Here is a 15,541-nt window from a genome sequence, read left to right as displayed (position 1 = left end):
ATTACATTTTGCGGTGGCTGGAAGGTACTTTTTAATTTTTTGATGAGCTTTGATAGACATACATGAAGTTTTGAGCTTAAGGAACAACGTAATAAACAACTTACGGTAAAGAATCTAAAATAATCCAAATGATGTAGAATCAAAACTTTCCTCAAATTGTTGGATTTTAAAGTCATAATTTGTGTCCATGAGTAATGATTTTGTTTTTCATGCTATTGAATATTAGTGTAAAATTCTGCACTTGAAGGGCTCGCAATGTTGTACTAAGGAATCACTTTAGTTAAGCAGTAAAGCGTAGGGTTGTTTGTCCTTCTTTTCTTCTGTTCTTGACTGGCATCCTTTAAGCGTTTTGTTAGGGGAAGCAATATGTTTTGTAGACACGTAATGTATATAGTCATCATGACACTACTTCAAGAAGTGCTTGCCCAGGTTTCCATTTCTATGCAGCTAGTCCATTAATTAGTACATAATAGGGATACATACCAATGGCTTTTCATGTCTTCATTAGGTGGCATTGCCATTATCTCTTTGTGCCAGCTCTTGTGTGAGGAACATTACCATTCTTATTATCTTCTGGAGAATCTATTCATATTTTTGGATACTTGGGTTGGTTGTCCTTTTAATGTGTAAAAACAATTAAAGAAGGAGAAAACGGTTTGTTTATCTACTTGTATTTTTAGTCTCAAGGATGTCTTTTATCACTTGGTTAATATGATGTAGTTCTCACCAGCCAAACTTTGCCACTAGAGATTCATTCTGCTCTGTTTTGGCTTCATTGTCAGTTGAAATAGAATTTAAAAACCTAGGTCTTGATAAGATAGTCTTACTCTTGCAGTTGTTTCTGATTGAATTTTGTTTAATTCTTTTAAATTTCCCTTTACCGAGGAACAGCTGTTATTCTACAAGCCTGTATGTTATTTTAAAACAGTCAATCTAACTTAAAATATAATTGCATTTGTATGATTTTGTGTTTATTAATAATGCTTTGAATTTCTATTTTTGCAGTAATGGATGATCATCATGGGTTAGATGAGGGAAAACATGCACAAACTGAAGAAAGTCTTAGTAGAGAAGGGACTAGGGATGGTGAGCATCAGCCCTTACTATTATATGTATCAGTTGCCATGTGTTGATAGCTTTTTAGAGTTGTGTCTTGCCAAAATAATTCATTTTTTTGTTACCTGTACATAAATGGGTCTTAACTGTAATGGCAGCACTTTCTCAAGAATTTTAGGGTTTGTGTCTTTATATTATGCTTCAATATCTGGTTAGCTTATGAGTTTTTTCTCGTACATTAAATAATCCAGCAATACTAAGAAGAACATTTCAAACCAGATGTGTTAGAGAAAACAAACTTATAGTTTTGGCTATTATTTTTCAAAGCACATCTTTTCTGAACCTGGATAAATTAACCAGTTTCTAATTTTTAATTCCTTTTCATCCCTGCTATGAAGGCTTAAAATTTAGCACAGGGAGTGTTTAGTAGATGGAGTTTCAAAATCTTAAGAAAGAAGTGATTGTACAGTACCACTTTAATGCATAGCTTAATAACCTTGTGTAGCAATTAAACTAGTCAACAACCCATTGTCCCCACTAGAACAAAATAATTTTGTTTTTAAAATTGATATGAAATGAAATTATCAATTTACCTGTAGTTTGGGAGGTTCTGTGGTGTATTATAGGTTACTGTACAGATGTATGGCAGTGATACAAGCAATTTTTGCTGCATGTTACTCAGAAGATATTTGCATATCATATGTAGTTACTTAAGTATTTGTCGCAGTGCACATATTTTTTCTATTCTTTGTTGTGACTCTTACTTAAAACCTTAAAAGCTGTGAACAAGACAGCCTGTAGGAAGTTGAGCTTTCTGTATTAGCAAATAACAACCTCAACTTTTGAAGTGCCATTTACAAAGTAACCAACAGCACTTAAATGACAATACTGGTAAACCATACATGTATAATTGCCCCTACTGTATTCTACATGTACACTTACAGCCTGCAAAGCACTCATTTTCTTTCCTGCAATGGTTTGGGGCACAACAAACATAAATGAATTAAGAGAGGTTGAGGAGTCGAGGGGGCAGAGTAAAGAAAACTTTTGGATGCCGCAAAGTTCTTAGAATGAGCTTGACGGCTATTAATGCAGTGTTCGGCACTAACTTTCTTGCTAATTCGCCCTTTGGGTAACTAGTTCTGTTTTTGTTGGTTCCCCATGCGTCTTTTTAGTTGCCTACCTAGTAGACTTTTGTTGCCCATTAGCACTCATTAGAAAATTTCAACTTGCAGAAATGCTCAACTTTTATAAACTTGCCTTCTTGTTTTGGTGTTGCAACAGTGATTCATTGGGTGATTAATCAGTCATAGAGCACATCCCTCACAAGATTTTAAACATCCATAAACTGTGTCCACTCATTTTGATGAGACTCCACTTTTCTCACAAATAGACCCACTGAAGCACTTTTATTGGTCAAATACGATGAACCAACTGTCATGAATGAAAACACAATTCATGCCCTGCCGATGCACATGGTTATCAATATTATTGTAATTATTTTTGTTGCCATCATTGTTGTTGTTTTTATTATTGCTATTTTTATTTATTATTATTGTTATTATTAATAATTGTCTTTAACTATACAAGGAACTGCAAAAAGGTGGCTCACCCTGTACATGTAGTACCCATTTTGTATTTGTAATCATAGAAAAACAAAACTGCTTCTCTGCCTCACCAGACATCAGTCGAGGAGTAGCTTACAATCCTGGCAACAGTTCCCCATTTCTTTTTGAGTCACAACAGTAAAAATTGTAGCTGAAATATTGCAGTACGGTGCAGTTTGTGTGGAAAGACTTTAACACAAAAGTTATTTCTAAATACTGTTGCAAAATGCATCTTTGAAAATTCAAGGAGGTAACATCAAGCATTTTATTGTGTTTTCATAACTAGGGATTAATGCTTTTCATGGTTCGCACGATCACTAATTGACTAGCCACTTTGATTTATCTTCTCACAAAATTTGGGTTCATGGCTTGTTTCGGAATTGAGAGTCAATTATATAGAAACTTTGGGTGAATGTTAGAGTTAAATTTACATGACCTTAATACTTCTGAACTTCTCCTCAGATAAATGACTTCCCCGAAACCTGGGCATGGTTTTTATTAAGTCAAGATAAGCTGGTTCTAGAAACTGAGCAAAACAATGTGAGCAAACCTTTTTCACTGGTATTGTTGTTGTCAAAACAATGGGGTCCAGTTAAACACCAGTAAGTCAAAATAAAAAATATTGTCACTGAGTGAGAGTCAAAATATTTCCCAAAATTTCTTAGCCATTACACTTCAAAGCCCCAAAATTTATGTTGCAAACTTTGACATGGGTGAGTGTGCCCAGAATAACTGCAGAGCCACCTTAAGTAATGATGAAATGAAATCACTAGAAAAACCATGATAAGAATGGTGTTATCCTTTTGATACAATATTAATAACAAACAGTGGGGCTTAAATTTTCAAAATTACAGAAAAACTCAAATTGCATCCAGGGCCATCCAGATCACAGTTTTCATGCAACATACATTTAAATAGAAAGGAATTGTTAGCCAAATTAACTTTAACTAAAAATGCCAGACGCTTTTTAAAAATAAAGTGGTTTGCTATTAAACAGTTAAAAAACAGTCCCTTTATATTGCTTATATGTGAACATAAAAAATAAAAAGGGTTTGTCAAACACAACTACCACCACCACCACACACACATGGTACTCTCCCATGTAGATGCGGAAGGAAAATAACTTGTTTTCACTCTAAGAGGAATTGGAGTTTGCAGGCCCTGACAGCAAGCCCTGACAGTTGTTCAGATTGTTTTCTTTGGAGTTAATGAAGATAAATTGATTAACACCAAATTAATTAAGAGGGCACTCAACAAGCAAAGTGATGGCATTTCGTTGGGTTCTTCATTAGGCCGTTGTTGTTGTTGTTGTTGTTTTTATAGTGACAGAACTCTAAAATGATATCGTTCGTAAAATGCTTGACAGTGGCCTTATTAATGAGTAGTTTTATGGACTTAATCGTATCTCTAACAAAATTCTCGATCGTGATTGGTTCTCCACGCACCTATTTGTCACGTAATCGGCGTGCAATCACGTGGGTGTCCAATTACAGCTATCCAATTTGAACTTTTGTAATTGGATACCTATAATTGGATACCCACATGATTTTCACGTCAATTACGCGCGCTTTAATGGCTTCTTTCGTAATGTTTCCTACAGTTTTCAACACTTATGAAAAGCGCTACAGACCTTTTTGCTCAAAAAAACTTCCTCATCGGGTAGAATGCCTGGACATTATTAATTATTCATGACTCATGCGAAGACTCGTGTCAATCGGTCAGATTTTTTTGAGAAACTCGGCTTTCAAGACCAGATCTTTAGCAAAGAAACAATTATTTTTATTCCTAGCAAAGTTTTAGGGGATTTCAAGGCGAATAAAGTAAGGTAAACATCGCCAATTACTGAAAAACTTCCAGGAGGCCAGCGAGTTATTGTGTGACAACAACAGCGTGAAGACTCGTGTCAATCGGTCAGATTTTTTTGAGAAACTCGGCTTTCAAGCCCAGATCTTTAGCAAAGAAACAATTATTTTTATTCCTAGCAAAGTTTTAGGGGATTTCAAGGCGAATAAAGTAAGGTACACATCGCCAATTACTGAAAAACTTCCAGGAGGCCAGCGAGTTATTGTGTGACAACAACAGCGCGAAGGCTCGTGTCAATCGGTCAGATTTTTTTGAGAAACTCGGCTTTCAAGCCCAGATCTTTAGCAAAGAAACAATTTTTTTTATTCCTTGCAAAGTTTTAGGGGATTTCAAGGCGAATAAAGTAAGGTAAACATCGCCAATTACTGAAAAGCTTCAAAGAGGCCAGCGAGTTATTATGTGACAACAACAGCGTGAAGACTGGTGTCATCAGTCAGATATTTTTGAGAAGCTCGGCTTTCAAGACCAGATCTTTAGCAAAGAAACAATTCTTTTTATTCCTTGCAAAGTTTTAGGGGATTTCAAGGCGAATAAAGTAAGGGAAACATCGCCAATTACTGAAAAATTTCGAAGAGGCGAACGAGTTATTGTGTGACAACAATCTTCGAAGTTTTTGTCACAGAATAATTCGCTCGCGTGAAGATAAGAGTGTTATTCCGTGGATAATTATTCTCCGGAACTTCTTCTGTGATATCCTTTACGTAAAGAAATCACACCAAAACCATGCTATACATCAGTCATACATAGTCTAAATGAGATTTTAGTAAAATCTCATTTAGACTATCAGATGGTCTAAATCTGTGCTATTTGGAATGTATGTTTATGTGGTACGAACATGTACGAACGTGTATGTAGGTGGTACGAAAATGGGTGGTACGAAAAGACGTTGGTACGAAAAACCCGGATACATGTAATGGCCTATGGTAAAAATCGGATGCAAATATCCATTACAAGTCCAACGCTTGAAATAGCCAGCTTGAAATACGCGATATCGGAAACAATAGAATAAAGAATAACTTTCGAGGCCTTTGTTTCTTAGCCCCGCCTTGACAAGTTAATGAGCTAAGGCAGTATTCCCTTCGGAGGAAAGCGTACGTGATCTTTGACCAATCAGAGCGTCCCTGTTTACGCTTCGCTGCTAATATTACAGACCTATAATTTTTATTCGACTGCAAGTAAATGTCCCGAGAACAATAGGCATTCTACGCGATGGAAAGACATTTTTAATTCCGAAATTTGTTATAGATACGACTAATTAGTAATTGGACCTCGTGTGTACAATTCAGGGAGTAATCATGCTCGTAATTTTAAATCGACCTCACACTTCGCACTCATCCTATTTTGAAATTACTCGCGCGAGTACTTCCTGAATTGTTCTCCACTAGGTCCAATTACTATTACTTATTTTGACGATATGCTGTTGATGGACAAACCAAATAAATCCGACATGTTTTACGGTCAACAAATTTGAAGATGGCATGGTCCATTTCCTGGACATTTCTCTGAAAAGAACATCCATTGACATTTATAGGAAGCACACAAACACTGGACAGTATGTCTTGTTTTCTAGTCATGAGCGTTGGCCTCGCAAAATTGCTTGGGTCAGAGCCTTGTTGCACCGGGCTTCTCGTATATGTGAAATAGACTCTCTCTTTCAGAAACAAATAACAATGATTAAAACGTTCCTGTCAGGCAATGGCTTTCCTAAATCTGTGGCTTCTAATCTTGTAAGGTGTTTCAGACACAGTGGTTCAGAACCTAGAACATCTTATCCCAATAAAAACAAGACTGAGTTTTAAGGATTTTAAATTCTAATATGGGGTTTGGAACTAGCACTAGTTTTACTAGCCCAATGATATAATTTTTAAAGCAGGTAGGAGCTCCTCTGGGGGCCGGTCCAGGAATACCCATCAATGTCCCAGACCAAAAATGACATGTACTTTATTACTCCATCTCAGGCAGGAAGTAAGTGATATCTAAACAGTTTTCGTTGAAATGCCTTGAAACCAGAACCAGAGCATTAACAATATCACAAACAACACAACAAAGAAAGTACAGGATGCAAAACAGAGCAGAGCGATGCAAACCCAAATGCAAGTTAATTTTCAAACAAAATTAAAAATTGCTATATAGAATGAGACGGGCAACTGCAATCACAACTGGTGGTTTGCTATTTGCATGAAAAATTAACAGACATTAAGTTGAAGGATGTGAGTTTATAGAGAAGGCCATTTGCATCATATTAATCAAAAACTGGTTTTCTTATTTAGGTATAGAAATAAAGTATAGAAATACAGTACAATCTATTTCCGTAGAGCGCCCTACATTAATTACGTATGCAACTATCTCAAACTATCACACTATACTCAAACAGCAATCGTGAAAAAAACGAGTCAGTCAAAAAATTGCATGCATAATTAATGTAAGGGGTGGTGCGAAAATCTTGCCAACCTCCCTGTCAAAATAAGAGAGCCCCTCTGCCAGTTTTGTCCGCATAGTATAACTTCCACTGACAGAATCACTATGATAACGATGACGACCACAAAGCGCTTTGTGTTGCTTTGAATAGGCCACAAAGCGCTTTGTGGTGTGAAAAATTGGAAAACCAAATTATTTCAGAAAATAGCTGTGAGATATTTGCGAGTGAACGAGCCATCCAGTTTTCAATGTTAAATCCCAAAATAAAACACCGCATAGCGCTCTGTGGTGTTTTGAATAGGCCACAAAGCGCTCTGTGGTACGTGTTTTGAATAGGCCACAAAGTGCTCAGTGGTTTTTTGACTACTACTGCTGTTTTATAAAGCAAAGCGAACTGGGAGCAGTTAGAAAGCACTCCAGGCCATAAAATCTACTGGACAAGAAACTTTCTGTGATAAATGTTCAATGCTACAGGAGACGGCTTACCCAAAAAGGTTCAGTCAGCCTCAACAAACTTATACTGAGAAGAGGGCTTTCGCGAAGCGGCTTTCGTGTGAGTGACAAGATTGGGTATAGGGAAATATTGCGCAGATTGAGTGGTAGTTTTACAGCACCGAAACTAAAATTGGTTACACTGCTTCTCAGAGATTTTGTTTTGCCTCTGTAATATCATTAAACGATCTGAACGATTTGAGGATAATCGAAGCGCGGAGTTTAACATTGGCTGGCCGCGAACACGCAGTTCACAGACCGGAAAGCAACCACTGTTTAAATCTTCGATTAAACTTTCATGTTAAATTTGAAACTGAAAATACACCAAGCGGTCAATTTCCGATAGTAATCTTGTAAGGTAAATGCAATTATTGCAAATAGTCGCTGCATATTTACGTTCGGAGTCACTCTGGTTCAGAGTAAAGACATACAAAGTCAAATACTGCTTCCGTACGCTGCCCCTCGAAAAATCAATTTTGCTCAAAGACCGAACTGCAACGGAGTTTAGTTACCAGTCTTATGCTGCGTGTTGTTAGATAGAACTCATGATATGATTGGTTCCGTATATCACATTACGTCAGAGGACGTCTCCACATAGGACATAACTGCAACGGTACAGGGGGGTTAAGAGGAATGACGCTTTAGCGTAAGGGGGAGTGGGACGAGACATGGGCGCGGCACCTCTCGTCTAGCCTTCTTCCCCATTCGACCCCCGCCATACTGCCCTTTTGCGTTCGCGATGACTAAACACTCCTTAGAGAAAAAACCGGCTGCCAGCAGACTAGACTAGACTAGACGAGACGAGACGAGACGAGACGAGTCCAGCCCAGCCCAGCCCAGCCCAGCCCAGCCCAACCCAGCCCAGACCAGACCAGACCAGACCGGGGGTCGTGTCATAAGTTTACTTAAAATTAAGATACTTTGCTGTGGCGACTTAATTTAGACTTGAAATCGGTCAGTGAAGGTGTTTTTCAACATGGCACTCCCAGTTTATATTTCGATCGGCATAAACTCCAAGGGATTTAGCGGAGGTTACTTGTTCTACTGCGTTCTCCTTTATAGTAAGAGAGGGACTTTCCATAAATTGTGATAACTTCTGCCTTGATAAAATAAGTGTAAACTCAGTTTTTGTCATATTTAAGGTAAGCTTGTTATCTGAAGGCCTTCCACTTTGGTAGGCACCTTTGGTAGGCACCGTTGTAGACACGACCTGTAGACTGACCCTTTTAATAAGTCTCGGCGCCATTTTCAGTATTTAAAATTATGACGTCATTCGCGGAAAGTAACCTATCATCTGTGCGCTGATTTCATTACGCTGGTCGTTGGATATGAAATGCCATCGTCAAAAGATGAGTCCAAGAAAGTTCAGTATCTTTCCTAGTACCTCATATATATTTCATGAAATAAAACTCAGAAAATAACCTTTTTAATAGGCTCAAATGGTCGCAATTGCGCCCTTCCTTTGTGTCTTCGTATGGGGATGTGTTCGACAAGAGCCGCAAGAGAAATGTGACTTATCACAACAGCGTCACAAGATACCAAGCGCACCAGAACTGAAGAAATTGTGACTTCAACGAACAAGAAGAGAGGAAAATTCAGGTTTTGAGGTGTGTACTCGATTTTTATAGAAGTACATGAGTGTACATACATTTTATTTCGACTAACCGCCTTGTCACTTGCTATCTCTTTTAGGTCCATATACCTCCATTTTTGCACATGCAAGACCAAATGCGTGTTAATGAAGTTCTGCAGACACAACAAATAGCGGCTGAAACGTGATACACGTGAAGAGAGATCATTCCAATATCCCTGGCCGGTTCTATCAATCAGATATGGACAGTGTGTGGATAATTGACTCTGTTCCAAAACCTATTATGTAAGCAATAGAGCACGTTTTCCGTGGTTACATAGCCTCACCTCAACACGAGGGGAGTTCGGAGAATTTGAGACAGTCATGCAAACCCGAGACTGCGTCTCGGGTTTGCATAACTTTCGAGAACTCTCCCAACCCCCGAGTGTTTAGATGCTGGTTATGTTAACAAGGAAAAAGTCCTCTATTACTTTTATAAAATACTTTTCAAAAATACGCGCGAATCTAAAACGTCACAACCGTGTTTACACACTCATAATTATTATCACACCTACCGACCAATGAGAGCGCGCGTAGTGTACCAGTTATTTTATAATTCTTGAATGTATCAGGGCTTACATATCTTTTACATCATGCCTAGCTTGTTAGCCTCCCGTGGGTAATTACAATACCTATGATTGTTGCTGTGACATTAGAGGTTTACAACAGAGAGGAAGCATTTTTGTGTTTTTACATACATACATACATTTTATTTTTGTTTTCAAATTAAAATTACAATTATAACATGCCCGTGGATAGCTGAGCTAATTTAGGCGGGTCAAGTTTACACGAATTATTAATATACAACAAGGTACAACTAAATACAACTGTAGCAACAAGAGAACTAAAATTGACAACAATGACTAGAGACAACCAATAAACTAACGGTATTACAAATAATAATTAGCAACAGAATTTAGAAAACGTTCATGAAGTGTTAAATTTGAATTCGTGGTAGCAACAAATATTTACATCATATTTTTTTCTCATCTTGAAGTACAACATTAGGTCATATAATGAGCAATCCATCCTATTAAATGAACTGATGAAAATAACATTTATTATAATTAACGGTGAACATTTATTACATTTATTGTAATTTACATTGAAATTAACATTGAAAATAACGAAATGCTACTTAGAGTACTAGAATGCTACTCATAAATGAGCCTATATGTTGATGTTACAGCTCAATGGCCTCAAGCATTACTGAGGGTGGTAAGGGGGGGGGGGGTTATAGATCACGTTTCACGGAAAATAAAGCAGCCCTTTCACAATTCACGAAAAATACAACATTGGCATTTCACGCTTCACGGAAAATAAAAGAGAACGTTTTGGAAAATCACGGTTCACGGCGACTATGGAAATCACGATTCACGAGGAAAAAATTAGCCATTTCACATTTAATTTTCACGGGAAAAAAAAAAAGGCCGATCACGAGTCACGAAAATACCCTTTACCACCCTCATTACTTGTTGTTGGTCGAACTTTGTCAATTTGCCAATCATAGACTTCCAAAACAACTCATCAAATTTTATTCGCTGTATGATAAGTCCTTTCTGAAAAAAAAACAAAAAAAGAAAAGAAAAAAAAAAACACAAAGTCACACCATTTCAATCCAGTGAGACCAAGCTGACCTTGTACTTGGTATTAGTTCACCACTAAATTTCCTCCGATTCTTACTGGTTTAAAATGATCACGTGTTCATCCACGGAGAGGCACTATCAGCCCAATTAGTGCCCGTCCGAGGAAAATACCTGGATGAAGTGGTCGTATGGTAAGTTTTTTCTGTAAACAAGCGGGCTTATAGAAAATAAACAATTGAAATTGTGTTAAGTGGGATTTTGTTTGTCTTCTGTTTCAAACTTTACATTTGACTTTAACGGTTTTCATGTAAAAAAGCTGAAAATAATTCAATATGAATTTTGACCTGGCGTGCGGAAGAAAATTTAGTAGTGAACAATAAAGACAATAGAGTGTTTATGTCCCGGAACCATTGGTCTGATAGCTTCCCCTTGGAAATTTGATATTCTTAAAATTAGCATATTTACCCTCGAAGCTTCGCTTTTACGAACATCGAATTTCCTCGGGGCAACTATCAGCCAATAAGTTCTTCGACAGAAACACTCTATTGTTTAAAGAGTAAGGATGGTCCTTTTTAAGTTGAGGTTTACCATTGACAAGGTGACAATAAAAAGTTGGGTCAGCACAAGCTTTTTCAGGTGTCAAATTTCTTGATTAAAGTGAAAGGAAACGTTTTCTCCCCTAGTTCATAACCAAATTTCTTTATTATCTATCACCTTCCCGTCTGGTGAAGCAGCTAGCTATGGCATGGTGTTTGAACTAACAACACCACATGCTAAGGCTTGAACATAGTTACCCCTTTGCTTTCATGTATTCAGCATCTGTTCTGCTGATTTTGATTCATTTGATGCACCATATTTAATAGCCGATACATTGGAAAGATCTGTTTGTGACAAAAGAGTATTCTGGACAAATTTGGTTTGGGATAAATTAAGTTTTTGTTAGCATACTAGGCCAAAATTGCTGCTTGTCAACCTGTATCTTCTGATCTGGAACCATAATGGTCGTTACTTTGCCCTCTGGTTTCTTGTTCAGTTATAGAACGATTAGGGACTTTTAGTTTATTAATTAACTGATCCTCTTCATAAGTAAGAGACATTTGTAATCCCACAACTGGTACATTACTAGCAAGGAAAAGGTCAGGAAAGGACTCATCAACATTTCTTGGTCTTTGGAGGACAGGAAAGTTGGTAATTACATTGAAGTTACCTTCTGTCAGAGATAACTGATAACTTAAAACACTGCCAGATGGAACCACATAACCTTTCACTGACAGTTCAGTTGGAACTGTTGGTGGCTTCTGGGAAAATACTGTACAGAATCTCAGGGAAGGTTTTATTTGCTTATGGGTATCAGACAGCTGAGTTGCCCCTTCATTGTTTTGTACCCTACGCTGTCTGGCTTTATAAAAAGTACACTTCAATCCCTCTGAACATTTTCCCCTCTACTTGGCGTTAATAATGTTATATCCCATGATAGGTTCTGGATGTATACCCCGAGTCATACATACATACATACACACACATACACACACACACATACCTACCTACATACATACATACATACATACATACATAAACTTTATTTGAGTGTCGGAGTATTTAGCTAAAGATAACTAATTGGGGACACTAACATAAATACAAATATAAAATATAAAATACTAATATTATATAAAATATATAGGTAGTTAATAATTAAAAATATGTTTTATAGGTCTAATTAGTTAAAAAATAAGTTCAAGATTGCTTAAATTGGTTGTATTATTATTATCCTAGGTCCTGGGTCTGTGTCACTGTTGAGGATTTTCTGTGTATGTTCCAACTTTGGAGAAAGTAGGAGCCTCTAATTTGATTATATGGTCAATAAGATATAGTAGGCCCATGGTGTGGTTGCAGTAACCATTTTCCCTTGCTGGACAGTAACACCTAGCTTTGTTTGCATTCCCAGTTTGTAATATATATAACCATGAGATCATGAGGCCTATCACTCTTTCTCTGAGATCTATAACTCTTCCCCTTAACACGTACTTCACTGCCATTCAATAGGCATAATGCACCAAATAGATAATTCTCATAGAAAAACTTATAGCCCTTTTCAATGGGCTTTTCAACATAACTTTGAGCATTCCTTCCACCTTTTTCAGCATGCTCTACAATGTTAATGAAAGAAAACTGCTCGGGGAGAACTGATGTCTCAGTGCTCCAGGTTTTCCTCAATAAATGCAGCTTGTTCCTTGGGCTATTGGATTTCTGAAGTATTCTGTATGTTCTCAGTACGCCATCATATGTACCCCACATGTAGCCGGGAAGGTCTCATTTAGGGTTTCATACAAAGAAATATAAAAATATATATTTAATATGTTTTAAATATGGTCTCTTTAAGGAGTCAAAAAATCCTGGGCCACACCATGATTGGTCTCTTTTGGGGATTTAATTCAAAATTTTTGACGAGCATCCCCACCCTCTCATATGCGAAGTCCCACCCACCGCCCCCCCCCCCCCCCCCCAAGGAGGACTTCTCCATTGGACTACTCAAATGGACTACCCTAAAATGGACTACATCAAAAATACTATTTCGAATGACTACTATTGAAGGAACTTTATTTTCATCCGAACAGCCACATGCAACTAAATCCAGGAATTGCACCAGTCTCACTTCACTTACATGAAGTAATCAGCCATCACAACAACTATTGAAAGCTAACCTTTTTAAAATGGGTGGTGCTTAGACTTAAAACACTGTTGATCAATGCCATTTAAAATAACTGGTGTTTAGGCTTAAGCACTGTTTGAGACATGGTACTCATTGAAAATAATATCTTTAGGGTAGCCCATGTCCAATGGCAATGTCCCAATTAACACACAGCTATCACAGGCTGGGGCGATTCCTGTAACTAATTCCTGTAGGTAAATTAAATTAAAATCATTAAAAACATTCAGCAGGAAAATGAAAAACTCCCAGCAAGCCCGTGCAATATCTGTTTCATTTTAACTTTTAAATCTCGTCTTGAAACATATCTGTAAGTTAGTTTTAAGCCTTTAGCGCTTAAATTACATTATTGTTAAATTTAGTTTATGTACATATTTAGTATACATTAATATTGTAATGTACTTTTGATCATTGTATGTTAAAAAGCACAAAATAAATTAATAAATGATTATTAATTATTATTATTTATTTCTCTTGACTAAAAGAATCACTTCTCTTTTCCTTTGGATTTTTGTTTCTATTGGATTATTGTTTTTATTTTAAGTACAATGTAGTAAGTAAAGAAACAAAGATAGATCACTGATAATACAGGTGTCTTATCTCAATCATATGGTCATTTTTCTACATGAGAGTGCCCTTGATTACTCAAGTCTTACTCACTCAAGAAACAAAAATTACGTACTGTTTAATAAACGAGCAGAAATGTTTTATCGGGTTTAAAAGCACAAGCTGAGGCCGAGTGCTTTTGTTTTAGACTCAATAAAACAAAACCCGGGAGTTTCTTGAATGGCTATAAAAACATTCCCCCAAAAGCGTGTCCCTCTGGAGTCCAGACAATGGTGCAAAATGTGAGAGGAAGATGCATGTATTGGCATACTAGAAAAACAAGCTGGGCCTCATTACTACATGTATATTCTTTATATAAAGAATTTTAATGAGGAGTGTTCTATCAGGTTTAAAGCTCATGTACATAATGTTTTACTAGTGTTTTGATAAGTTGTTAGGTTCATAAATTATTAAGTTTTTGAATATAAATTCAGCTCACCTGTAAAAATTATTCACTATTCAGGTAGTTGTTTTTAAATTAATAACCTTGGTGTCTGTAACTTCCATCAACTATGAGGCTGGTTTAATGAATGGAGGTCGAACATGTGCAAGCCTTCCCTGTTTTCCTTCTCTAAAGGTAAAGCCACAGGAATCAAAGGAAACTGGAGAGAGATTTAAGTCACTGATTCTCTTTAAGTCCCTGAACCTGAAGCTGAAGAGCTGTACACTAACCATAGGAGGTAGATGTAAATCTGCCTCAGTCTCCTGGTGTTTGTGATACTGGTTGCCGACTACATATAATTCTTAAATAAACAGATTCCTTATTTTCCTTCTAATGAGAATGTCTCATTTTCTGTCTAAGAATCAACAGTTGCACTGTATTTTTTTTTTTTAATTGCATGTGAAAATGGTACCACCCTTGACAAGTTCTTAATGGGTGTCTGCATATTATGGACCTACAACGCCTTTGTACAATCTTAGAAATTGGACACAATCAGGTGCTTATATATTGTACCCTACTGATTTAGAATGGGCCATGGTTTGCATCCTAGACAGCTCAGGGGGCTACACCTGTGCCAAGGAAACTTTAAAAACACAAGTCATAGCCAGCCAGCTCTTGATACAATCATCATTTTCCATGAAATTTGAACTGATGTCATTAAAGACCATGAAAAAATCTTTCAACGCCATGAAAAATCTGGAACACTGCAAAGTTGCTTTTAAAGTGTCATGAAATATCCATGAAATCTGAAGTGATAAAATTTATGATCCATAAAAAGAACTTTCATGGGCATAAAAAATTTAGAACAAATAACAAAGTGGGATTTGATGGGGCATAACATTTCCATGAAATGGAAAGCTACATTTTATGGCCCATGAAGAGCACAAGATTTGAATTTTAAGGGTTATTAATTATATAAGTATTTTCCAATAAATTTTCCAACAAATTATCCATGAATTGTGGGTCATGAAAATTAAGGTAAGAAATACTTAGCATACATACAGAGTAAATGTAAAGAACTATGGTACTTGAGAGTGATTTTGTGTAACCTGTTCGAATAATATTATTTTGCTATTCTACATAACCTTTCTTCGCATGAAAAAGCCAAATTAAAAATAACCTATAAAACTCTGC

The sequence above is a fragment of the Orbicella franksi genome, chromosome 13 (genome assembly GCF_964199315.1).
Source record: "Orbicella franksi chromosome 13, jaOrbFran1.1, whole genome shotgun sequence".
In the NCBI taxonomy this organism is placed as follows: Eukaryota; Metazoa; Cnidaria; class Anthozoa; order Scleractinia; family Merulinidae; genus Orbicella; species Orbicella franksi.
The sequence above is the reverse complement of the archived record's forward strand: the minus strand, read 5'-3'. Positions refer to the sequence as shown.